The following is a 12,012-nucleotide window of genomic DNA, read 5'->3' as shown; positions in this document are numbered from 1 at the left end:
AAATATTTAGTGTAAATATGAAACATCGCATCTACCTTCTTGCCTTCTCACTTGGTGTCATAGGTGACTTGTTTTGCAATTTGGGATCTTACACACAAACACACACATTATCTATAAGACAGGGGGGAAGGACAGCTCAGTGGTTTGAGCATTGGCCTGCTGAACCCAGGGTTATGACCCCAATCCTTGAAGGGGCCACTTAGGGAGCTAGGGCAAAATCAGTACTTGGTCCTGCTAGTGAAGGCAGGGGGCTGGACTTGATGACTTTGCAGGGTCCCTTCCAGTTCTAGGAGATAGGATATCTCTATTTATTTATTTTATTTACACTGTGGTCCCATGGAGGACCAACACCAGGAGGTGTTTGATATTCAGTGCTTTGGAGCAGCCGTACCTGGCATGGTGGGCATGCAGGAAACACATATTAATGACATTAGGGTAGCTTGTTGGGCAGAGGGTAGGGTGACCAGACCTCCCGATATTAGGGACTTTGTCTTCTATATGCAACTGTACCCCTCCACCCCACTTGCTATCTGGTCACCCTAGCAGAGGGTAACCAGAGGAAGGGCCCCTGACTTTCTGGCTCTTTGGGCCACCAAGGTGGTGTTTAGTGTGATGGTTGGCATGTGATGTTGGTGCTTCATTTTCTGAGTGGCTGGATTCCAGTTGAGCATCAAACGTTTCATCCTTCCACAGATTTTAAAGCCAGAAGGGGCAGTTATGATCATCTAGTCTGAGCTCCTGCAAAACCCAACCCAGAGAAACTCATCCAATAATTTCTTCATCAAGGCCATCTCTGCTTCCACAGCTATAACTTCTTTTTGAGCTATGATGTGTCTTTTAGAAAGACATCCAGGATCATCACCTCAACCTGATCTCTCATTGCAACGCTGGGGCTTAAAGGACCAATTTGATCCCTGGGTGTATGAAAAAGGGAACATCAAGCAGAAGGAAGGAAGAGATCTTGCCTCTGTATCTGGTTTAGGTAAGACCACTACTAAAACACTATGTTCCCTTTTGGGGTCTTTACTTCAAGAAAGATGTGGAAACACTGGAACGAGTTCAAAGGAGGGGCTGCAAAATGATCCCGGGGCTAGAAAACAAGGCTTGCAGTGAGAGAAGGTTGAGCAGACACTTGATCATTGACCATAGCTACTTACACACTGGTAGCAGGAGGTTTTTCAGTCTTGCTGGTAAAGGCATAACAGTATCTAATGGCTGGAAGCTGACGCTGGACACATTCAGCCTTGAAATAAGATGCAGGCTCTTAGCCACGAGGGTGATTAAATTTTGAAACAGCTTACTGGGGAGTTGGTGGCCTCTCCATCCCTGAGGGTGTGGCTACACTGCACCTGGGAACGATCTCCTCAGCCGGAGTCCACAGGCTTGTGATGATGGGGCTTATGCCAGTGCACTACAAAGAGCTGTAGAGACGTTGCTTGGACATTGCGACTCAGACTGGAGCTCAAACCTCTCACCTCTCAGGGTTCAGAGCCTGCGCTCCAGCCGGAGTGGCAACATTACTACACCAGTGGTTTTCAGCCGGTGGTCCGGGGTTCCCTGGGTCCCACAGACTATGTCTAAGGCATTGGTCCCCATATTTTTGAGGGTCAAGCCCCCCCTTACCACATCCGCGCCCACTGGAGCTGGGAGCGGGGCTGCGGCTCGGAATGGGGAGGGGCACATGGACAGGGGAAATGGGGGCCAAGGCTGGGGGTGAGTCTGGGGCCAGGAGCGGGGCTGGAGCGGCAGCCAGACCACAGTGGGGGCCAGCAGCTGGGCCCCTGGCCAGGTGCAGCTCCACTCCCAGCCCATCCCCACCTCCAGTCTCAGCCTCAGCCCTGGGCCGGGGGTGAGGCTGGGGGAGAGTGGAGTGGGGCTGGGAGCGATGCTGCAGCCGGGCCATTATGGGGGCCGGAAAATGGGCCCCGGCCAGGTGCAGAGCCACCTGGGGACGGGGCAGGGCTGGGTGGCACTCCCTCCCTACCCCCTGTGGGGGCTGGCCCAGGCCCACCGCATCCTATTGAATCTGTGCCCCCCCTCAGGGGGACGTGCACCACAGTTTGGGGACTTCTAGTCTAAGGGGTCCACAAAAGGTTGACGTTACCATAGAACAGTGATTTTCAACTGGTGGTCTGCAGATGATGTCTAAGATTTCCAAAGGGGTGCGCACCTCCATTTGAAATTTTTTAGGGGTCCACAAATAAAAAAAAAAGATGAAAACCTCTGATCTACACAGCTATATTTAGTGCAGTCCCACACGTCCCACCAGGGCAAGTGTTTTGACCCGGGCTGGAAGGCTTTCTCTCATATGCAGTGTAGATGTACCCTGAGAGTCTTTAAGACCAATGTTAGATGTCTTTCTGAAAGGTGTGCTTTAATCCCGCTCCTGGGAGAAATTTTGTGGCCTGTTAATGTGAGAGTCGGGTTGAATGGTCACAGAGGTCCCTTCTCACCTTGGAATCTGTGAATGTATAAATCGTGTTCCTCTCCTTCCTTCCTGGGCCTTAGTGACGGCAGGATTGCCCAACATGTTCATAACACTTTTTGCTCTGCATTCGATAATGTCTGTCATCTAGTCCCATGCTTCAGGGCTATAGCCAGTCACCTGCAAGGGTCAGGAAGGATGTTTTTCCTCGATGCACAATTGTAAATTGAAAGGGGGGGGGGGGTTATCCACCTTCCTCTGATGCATCAAAAGGAAAATTCTGACATTTGGCATTTGTAGCGGGGTGGTTACCCCGCTCCTGCCCTGAAGGGCTTAAAACAGCCCTGGGAGAGGGCTGTGGCAGGGGAAAAGCTGGGCTGATTGGGGAAGCGACCACACCCCAATCAGGCCACAGCTGGCCTGTATAAAAAGGCTGTGAGCCAGAGGCCCAAGAGTCTCTTCTCTAGCTGAGGAGAGAGCATGGCCTGGCTGCTAAAGGGTACTGGAGTGAAGCAGGGCTGGGGAAGGCCAGAGGAGCTGGGGAGCTCCAGGCTGGCAACTTCCCAGGCTTCAGGGCCTGGTCCAAGGCCCCTGGAGGTACTGGGTTGCAGGGAAAGGCAGCAGGTCAAAACCTCCCTTGCCTATGATGACTGGCTTATACAGACTGCAGTCAGCCCCAGTGAGTGGGGGCTAGACGGTAACTGGCAGTGGCCCATAGGCTGAGGCAAGGTGGGGATAGAGGGTTGGGGGTTTCCCAGAGCGGGGAGACCCATAGAGACTGGTGGGGTTATTGACAGGGGGCAGCCCCAGGGTAAAGGTGCACCGGGTCCTGGGAGGGACCCGGGAGCCAGCGGCAGTGGGACACTGGCCTGCAGAGGGCACTCCAGAGGTTGGAAGAGCTAACTCCTGAGATAACCAGCAGGAGGCGCCACAGGGGTGAGTCCTGCATGGCTACAGGTTGACATGAAACCTTTTGATGGGTTGAAATGGAATTTTTCATTTTGCGTCCACATTTCGAAAGAAAATGAAATTTTGATTCAAAAATGAAAATGTCGATTTGAAATTATATTTTTGTTTGGTCTGTCTCTTCCCATTGGAAAATGCTGCTGAAATCAGCCTTTGCCCATGGAAAAAAATGGAAGTGGATGAAATCAGGTTTTTCAACAGGAAACTTCTTTGGTGCAAAATTTCTAACGATCCCCCCCCCCCCCCCCCCCCCCCCGGGATGGCCTGACATCTGCATTCCCACTGTCCCCCTGTCTGAGGGGGGGATGGGAGCTCCCCTTACTCCTGTGATTGGCACAGGCCAGAGCGATAGAGCCCCGCTGGCCTAGCGGTTTCACACACGAGTTGGGTGTGTCCGTAAATCCACAAATCCGAGGGAAGCCTCTGGCACTGACTCAGGTGGCAGGAGGGAAGGTGCAATGTTCAATATTTACACTCAATGTTTATCTTTGATAAGCTGAAATTGTTGTTTGCGGACAAATACCCGACCAGGGCCCCGGCAACGTGCACTGAAGTCACAGTGCCAGATCGCCAGGCAGTGAAACTCAGCGTAGCTACGTTTTAGGCAGTAGGGACAGATCCCAGATGGTGTAAATCAGTCTCACTCCATTAGAGTCAGTAGGCCAGATTTCAACTGGTGTCAGTTGACTGTAGCACCTTTAAGGTCAGAGCCCAGCTGGTGAGAATCAGCCACAGTCCCACTGGTGTTAATGGGGTGATCTCCCACCTGGTGTGAATCAGCCACAGTCCCACAGGGGTCAGTGGGGTGATATCCCAGCTGCTGAGAATCAGCCACAGTCCCACTGGTGTTAATGGGGTGATCTCCCAGCTGGTGTGAATCAACCCCAGCTCTATTGACACCAACACCTATTTGCACCCGCTGAGGATCTGGCCCAGTAGGTTTTATGGGTGCTCATCTGCAGGCAGGATTTGGCCTGTCCTATTGATAGACTTGATCAACTACTGGGTCGCGAGAGAACTGGAGCAGTGAACCGGGGAAGGACAGCTCTGCCGGACAGTTCTCCCGAGAAGTCAGCAAAACAGCGAAGAAAGGGCAGCTGGTGCCGGACGGCGACTGCACTTGGATAAAGCTTCTCACAAGAGGCGTCTAACAAACCATAAGCACTTGCCCGTTGAGTGGCAGGGCCCAGCTTCGTAAATCAGGGTAGCCCCACTGGACTCCATGCCCATCGGCCTCAGGTGAGGATCTGTCCCCTACGTTTCTGGGGCAGGTTGGAACCAGGGCATCAAACCCATTCTGTGAAGAAAGCTGAATTCAGGCAAGATGCCCCACAGACGCACCTTGGCATGGGTCCATTCAATTCAGAGGGCCAGCTTCCCGGCTGGTGTCAATACTCGCCTTTCACAACGAGTACGAGCTCACAGGCTCAAAAGACAGGGCAGGCAAAGGGCTGGGGAGGAAACAGTGGGGCAGAGGGGGAAATAACGTATTGCTTATCCACATGGCGGCTCAGTGCGTAGCAAGCTGGGGTGTAATCTGCAGAGCACTGTCTTGCCTGTGTGGACGCTGGGCACTCTGACACTGGAAACACCAGGACGTCAAAGTGCCCTGCAGAAGTTTTAGAGCACAGTAGCAGGGTCCGCACGGCCACTTTGTGCCCAGCAAGCTAGTGTGCTCTAGATGTTTACGCCGGCTGGCCATGCACTCAGGCTGTGTGTGGACGAGCCCTTCTCAAAGTCACGTCGCAGATCTGCGCTAGAGCCAGCGGGAGAACGTAGCTCTCCAGCCGGTGAAGCCAATGGGCTGTTGACTAGATCATACTGTTACTCCAGCAAATAAATGTTAAGGCCCGAATTCCCAGCTGGAGTAAATCAGCTATCGCTCCATTGGAGTCAATGAGCCAGCTCTCCGGGGGTGTGTATCCTTCAGTGGAGTCAAGGAGGTCAGAACAAGAGCTGAAGTAACTCCAGAGCTCGTGACACTCTTTCAGCCATAGAGTATCTGGCCTAGTGAGTTAATTTGGGAATTCACACAAGGTGAGAGTATTGCCAGTGTTTAGGGTTGGCACAAAGACCTTTGCACCATATAATAAATCCCACACAGAGTAATTGTCACCCCCTCATTGCACGTTGTCCAAGGCAGCCATGTATGGTGATTAGACCAGATCTTCAGTGGGTGTAAGCCAGCGCCTCTCCATACACTCCCATAGAGCAACGTCAATTTACACCAGCTGCAGATCTGGCCCGTTGATGCCAGTGAAATGACACCGATTTATATCATACACAAAGGGGCCCTGATCTCAGCTGGGGCAGGGTCTGTCTCTGTATCTGGGCAGGGCCTGGCAGAACAGGGCCCTGATCTCAGCTGGGGCAGGGACTGTCTCTCGCTGTGTCTGGGCAGCACCTGGCACAATGGGGCTCTGATCTCAGCTGGGGCAGGGACTGTCTCTGTATCTGGGCAGGGCCTGGCAGAACAGGGCCCTGATCTCAGCTGGGGCAGGGTCTGTCTCTGTATCTGGGCAGGGCCTGGCAGAACAGGGCCCTGATCTCAGCTGGGGCAGGGTCTGTCTCTGTATCTGGGCAGGGCCTGGCAGAACAGGGCCCTGATCTCAGCTGGGGCAGGGTCTGTCTCTGTATCTGGGCAGGGCCTGGCAGAACAGGGCCCTGATCTCAGCTGGGGCAGGGACTGTCTCTGTATCTGGGCAGGGCCTGGCAGAACAGGGCCCTGATCTCAGCTGGGGCAGGGTCTGTCTCTGTATCTGGGCAGGGCCTGGCAGAACAGGGCCCTGATCTCAGCTGAGGCAGGGTCTGTCTCTTGCTGTGTCTGGGCAGCGCCTGGCACAATGGGGCTCTGATCTCAGCTGGGGCAGGGTCTGTCTCTGTATCTGGGCAGGGCCTGGCAGAACAGGGCCCTGATCTCAGCTGAGGCAGGGCCTGTCTCTCGCTGTGTCTTGGCAGAGCCTAGCAGAACAAGATTTGAACAGCAGAAGGGACCCTTATGATCATGTAGTCTGACCTCCTGCATGACAGAGGCCAGAGAACCTCACCCAATAATTCCTGCATCAAGCAAGTAAGTTCTGTTTGCGCTAGAGCAAATTGTTTGGAAAGGGACCCAGTCTTGATTTAAAGACTTCCACATGCTGGAGAATCCCCCAGGTCTCTCGAGAGATGGAAAGTCCACCACTGCTTGACCAATCATATACCTTTGTTAGCTCCTTCTGAAGGTCCTCACAATCTTCTTGACACCCAACAAACCAATGTGTATCATTGGTAAATAGTGCCATCTCATTGTCCACTCCTCCCTCCTCCAGACTGGTCTGACAAATGATACTTATCTCTTAAATGGGGCATTTCATCCCTGACACTTTACAAAAGCAGGTCACTTTCGGAAGCCTGTTTTACAGATGTGCCTAGAGAGAGGGCCAAGGACATACAGTCAATCAGTGGCAGAGCTTGGAATGAAACCCAGGAGTCCTGACTCCCAGGCCTGCTGCTGTAGCCACTGGCCCCACTCCCCTCCCAGAGCTGGGAATAAAACCCAACAGTCCTGGTTGCTACTCCTTGTGCCCTAACCCACTAGGCCCCGCTGCCCACCCAGAGCTATGGATAGAACCCAGGGGTCCTGTCTGATTCCCATTTGCCTGGTCTAACTATCAGACTTCACTCCCTTCCCATAGGAGAACCTTGGAGTCCCTGCTCCTGCCCTCACCACTAGTTCATACTGCCTTAGCGGGGTGTGAGCTGGACCCCCCACTGCTGACTTCCTTCCGTGTTAAAAACTGACCATCTCCCCGTACGCTGATTCCTGTTCCTACAGATCCATGGGTACCTCTCACCCAAAGATCAAGCTCCTCTGTCGCCCGTAGCGTGGGGCTTTATCGCAGGCGTTGTGAGAGCCCAAACAAATCATATCTTCTGGACTCCTCCCTTTCACATTTGTCAACTCCCTTGAAAAATTCTAACAGGGAGGGGCGGCCAGTACTTGACATCTGTCAGCAGCCAAGCCTATAGGGACACAATAGCGTAATGGGGCTCCTTATCTTTTATGCTTCCCTTAATAAATATGGGCGGCCAGTACTAGTCTATACTTTTCAATATTAATTCCTTAACAGCCCCAAGCCCCACCCTGTTATTAGTATGAGCATTGCTTTTATGTCAGCCGTGCTTCGCGGCTCCACCTGAAATCAGGTCCCCGTTGTGCCAGTGTGACAAAGTGGGAATGTTCTTAATGTTTTCTTTGAATACTGTGTGGGTGCCTCAGTTTCCCCTTTGCATTTCTTAAGGATCTAGACGGTGGGATAAGCGTGTGTGATTGTTGCAGAGCCCTAGAGGCCAGGTGTGATGCTGTCTGCACAGAGAATGGCTCACACCCTGTCTCCTGGCAACTGATGGCCCGGGCCCCTCCCCTTCAAGGTGCCAACTGAAGATGTTGGAGAACAAAGAGATCAGGTGGCCTCCTGGCCCGGGAAAGAGACAAAGACCAGAGGAGGGGCTGGAGGGGGTTGCAGTTTGGAACTGGCTCAGGAGATGGGGCGAGGCCCAGAACCTGGATCTGGGCTCCCCACCCCCCAAGATGGACCTGATTGAGCGGTCCTGTTTTCTCTACCTACAAGCTCTGTTTTAGACCGTGTTCCTATTGTCTGATAAACCTTATGGGGCTACAAGAGGATCCTGGAGCAGCTGAAGTGGTAGCCAGGCATCCCCAAGACTCTTCTCCCCAACCAGACGGGGGTCTTCACGATCGGGTTCCCCATTAGGGGACCGGAGATGGATGGGATTGGAGCTGAGTCCAAGAGAGCTGGAGGACAGTGAGAAGGCGCGAGAGGACTGTGAGAGACAGCAAGAGCCGAGAAAGAGCTGCAGGAGAAGCAGCAGCACCATGAGCTGGTGCTGGTGGAGTGGAGAGGCATAGGGGACTTCCCAGGAGTGAGTAGGGATAGATCCCAGGGTGCCAATTCCGCAGGGAACCTCAATACTAAATTGCTGCCCCTGGTTAAGGGGCAGGGTGTGTGGATGCCCACCGCACTGCCTTTGAGCAGGCTGGCGATTTGAACCAGTGGGACCCTGCGGAAAAGCCCCGGTATCTAGCTCCCTTGCTGGGTCCCAAGGCCATAGATGCCATCAGCCAGATGGGTGGGGTAGTGGACAGGCTTCCACTCCTGACCCCAGCCTATATGTCTGTTTGTATTCTCCTGGGTTCAGGCCCCTCAGACCTGCAGTGGGAGCGGAAGGTGGTCAATGGGGAGATGTTTCTGGGGTGATGAGACCCTGGGACAGAGAGAACTGTTGGTGCAGCCTCACCAGATGCTGAGGGGCTGTGTGACCTGGGTGAAGGTCCCCGGGATGAAGCCCCTCGCCCTGTCTATGGCCCGGATCCCTGTGCAGACCCAGGAGGGGTCGGGCTGGCTGGTAGTTGGGGTTCTCCAAGATATGGGCTGTGAAGTCCTGTTGCGGGATGACTGTCTCTCTTTGGGACAGGATCCAGGCCCTGCTCCTGTAACAGCTGAGGATCTGAATTTGAATCCAGGGAACCAACTGGCTGAGATTGAAATTGTCAGTGAAAATGCAAATGACGTGGCTGGCATGGGGGAGGAGCTGCTAAGCTTGGGATACCTGGGAAAACCCCTGGGGCTGAGTGGCAGGGAGAGATGCTCCCCGCCCCCCTGCACACCGGAGATGGGGCTCACGCAGGCTCTGATGCTGTGACCAGAGCAGCGAGCTCGCTGCCTGCTCCCACTGGGACAGCAAGGGCAGCGCTGAGCATGGTGGGAGCCGAGACCCCAGCTGAGTGGGGGGACACACAGGCAGGGCAGAACGGCTGCCAACCAGGTTTGCCTTGTCCAGAGGTGCTGCTGGGAAGTGATTCCATGGCAGGGATGGAGCTACCAGGGACAGGGCTCAGCGGGGCTGTGACCCCAGGCCCAGCCAGTGACAGGGAACAGGTCCCACTCCCTTCCCCAGTAGCTGAATTACAGACCGAGCTGCGGAAGGATCCCTCCTTGGAGAAGCTGAGGGAACTTGCTGGCACAGCGCTGCAAACCCCCTTGGGGAAGGCTGCAGGGAAAGAGTCCTGTGGGAGAAGAGATCCCTGTACCGGGAATGGGCTCCCCAAGGGGAAGTAGAACTGTGGGGAATCAGGGAGGCAGCTGGTGGTGCCCCAGAAGTATCGCTGCAGGTTATTGTACCTGGCCCACGATGTCCCTCTCTCAGGACACCAGGGGATCCAGTACCCCAGGCAGCAGCTGCTGCAGAACTTTTACTGGCCCGGAGTCTGTGACGCCGTCCAGCAGGTCCTGCGACCCCTGCCAGAGGGTGGGGAAGGCCTGGGATAAGGGTGAAGCTCCCTTGAGACCCCTGCCCATCATAGATGAACCTTTCCAGAAGGTGACTATGGACATAGTGGGGCCCCTCAGCAAGGCGACTGGTCGGGGAAGAAATACATCCTGGTGGTGATGGATTTCACCACCTGCTACTCAGAGGTGGTGGCTCTGTCCTCCACCGAGGCAGACACCATGGCAGACGTGCTGCTGACCATCTTCAGCAGAGTTGGGGTTCCCAGCGAGGTCCTTACAGACCAGGGGTCCAATTTCACGTCAGCCCTGCTCTGGGGCTTATGGGAGAAATGTGGGGTCTGGCCCACCTGGGCCGCTGCATATCACCCTCAGTCCAACAGGCCTGTGGAGAGATTTTATGGGACCCTGAGGATGATGCTGAGGACTTTTATGAACCAGCATCCGCAGGACTGGGACAAGTAGCTGCCCCACCTGCGGTACAGGGAAGTGCCCCAGGAATCCACAGGGTTCTTCCCTTTCGAGCTGCTGTATGGGAGGAGAGTGAGGGGTCCTCTGGGCCTAGTAAGGAATGATTGTGAGGAGAAGGGGGAAGACCCCCAGTGGATCTCCCAGGGCCAGATTAACTTTTTGTGGCCCCCCCTGGGGAATGAAGGGGCCAGGAGCAAGAGCACAGTGGGCAGGGAGGATTTGATTTAAATCATTAGTCAGGAAGACTTGATTTAATCATGGTTTTCTACATAAAAGTGCATTCTTGTTGGTTGTTATAACCTTAATACATAGTCTTCACAACTCAGAGATAGATGTAGGTTTCATTTTTAGAAGGTACACCCTATACATGTTTAAAGAGTGATTTATTTTGGTGAGTTTTACAGCTATATCAGAAAATGAATGATTGTTTGGTTATTTCATTTACCAAAGATAATTGAAGCAGATATTTATGAAGTCACTGGGAGGTGAACTATCTCCAGTTCAACAGGTTAATCATTAATATTTGGAGGATTTTCTTGCCAGGCTGTATTAGGAGGCGAACATCATCAGACAGACATTTAAATTATTTTATTTAACTAAAACAACAATGTTAAGTATTCTGGATTTTTTTCTTCAACAGCAAACATAATATTTTAACAGAAAAGCATCTGTCCCTCGCTTCTCACATTTATCTCCAGACTTCTTGTCCAGATCTATTCCGCCCGCAACAATCTTCTGTTCATTGAACTTTTTGAAACTTTTCATTTAATAGAGAGAGGTAAGGCATTGATTCTGTGTACACACATTTGCAAAGGGACAGTAGAGTTGAAGTCTGTTATTTCTCACCTCTCTATCTATCTATATTTATTTATTTATTTTAAAACATTTTTGCTGTTAACAAGCATGTTACCTGTGGAGACACAAATCCACAGTTTGAGACCTGCAAAGCTAAGCATCTCTGATGGTATCTTCTGGACTGAGCACTGAGTCTCATTAGGTAGATAAAAAGATTAACCTAAAAAATCTGGACAGAAGCCCCTGGAACCCCCCAAAATTGGGTCCCTAATCCATGAACTATTGGAACTCATTTATAAAACTTCTCTTAAACATTACACGAATAGATTGTCTCATACTGTAGAATTAGAATTTATAATCACTATTCCATGATGAGATATAATGTATCTTAATTAAAAGTATCTTTAGATAGTTTTTTCCTCAAAAACTTCGGTTTAAATTTAAAAAAATCTGTTTTTTTTATTTTTTTAAAAAGGTCACTGATTTTTATCCCCCCTGACAGCAGGGCACGGTGTGGGGGGGAGGGAGGATTGGTCCCCAGCTGCAGCGAGGGAGGGACCAGGGGCAAGATGAGCACAGTGGGGCAGGAGCTAGGGTTGGTTCCTGGAGCACTGGAGGGGCTGGGGATAAACTGCAAGCACAGCAAGGCTTGGGAGGGGGTAAACAGGTTCCCCCCCACCCCTGCCCACATAGAGCGGTTACCTACCTTCTCCCTCATTCTAGCCCATTCTCTTTGTGTCTCTCTGCACTGAGCTGAGGGTGGGGGTGCACTGAGCACAGGGCTGGGGTGCAGGGTCTGGGAGGGAGTTAGGGTGCTGGAGCAGGCTGGGGGTTGGGGTGCGGGGTCTGGCCAGGAGCTAAGGTGAGGGAGGGGGCTCAGGGTTGGGGCAGGAAGTTGAGGTGTGGAGTCCTTACCTGGGGCAGCTCCCATTTGGTGTGAGGGTTTGCAGATGGGAATGTGAGGGGGGGGGGGGCAGGAGCTCCCGTTTGATGCTCCGGGTGGAGGTTGGGATGTAGGTGGTGCAGGAGTCAAGGCATGGGGTGTGGAGGGGGATGAGGGGGATG

This window comes from Malaclemys terrapin, chromosome 21, assembly GCF_027887155.1.
Source record: "Malaclemys terrapin pileata isolate rMalTer1 chromosome 21, rMalTer1.hap1, whole genome shotgun sequence".
Classification (NCBI taxonomy): domain Eukaryota; kingdom Metazoa; phylum Chordata; order Testudines; family Emydidae; genus Malaclemys; species Malaclemys terrapin.
Note: the sequence above shows the minus strand (reverse complement) of the source record.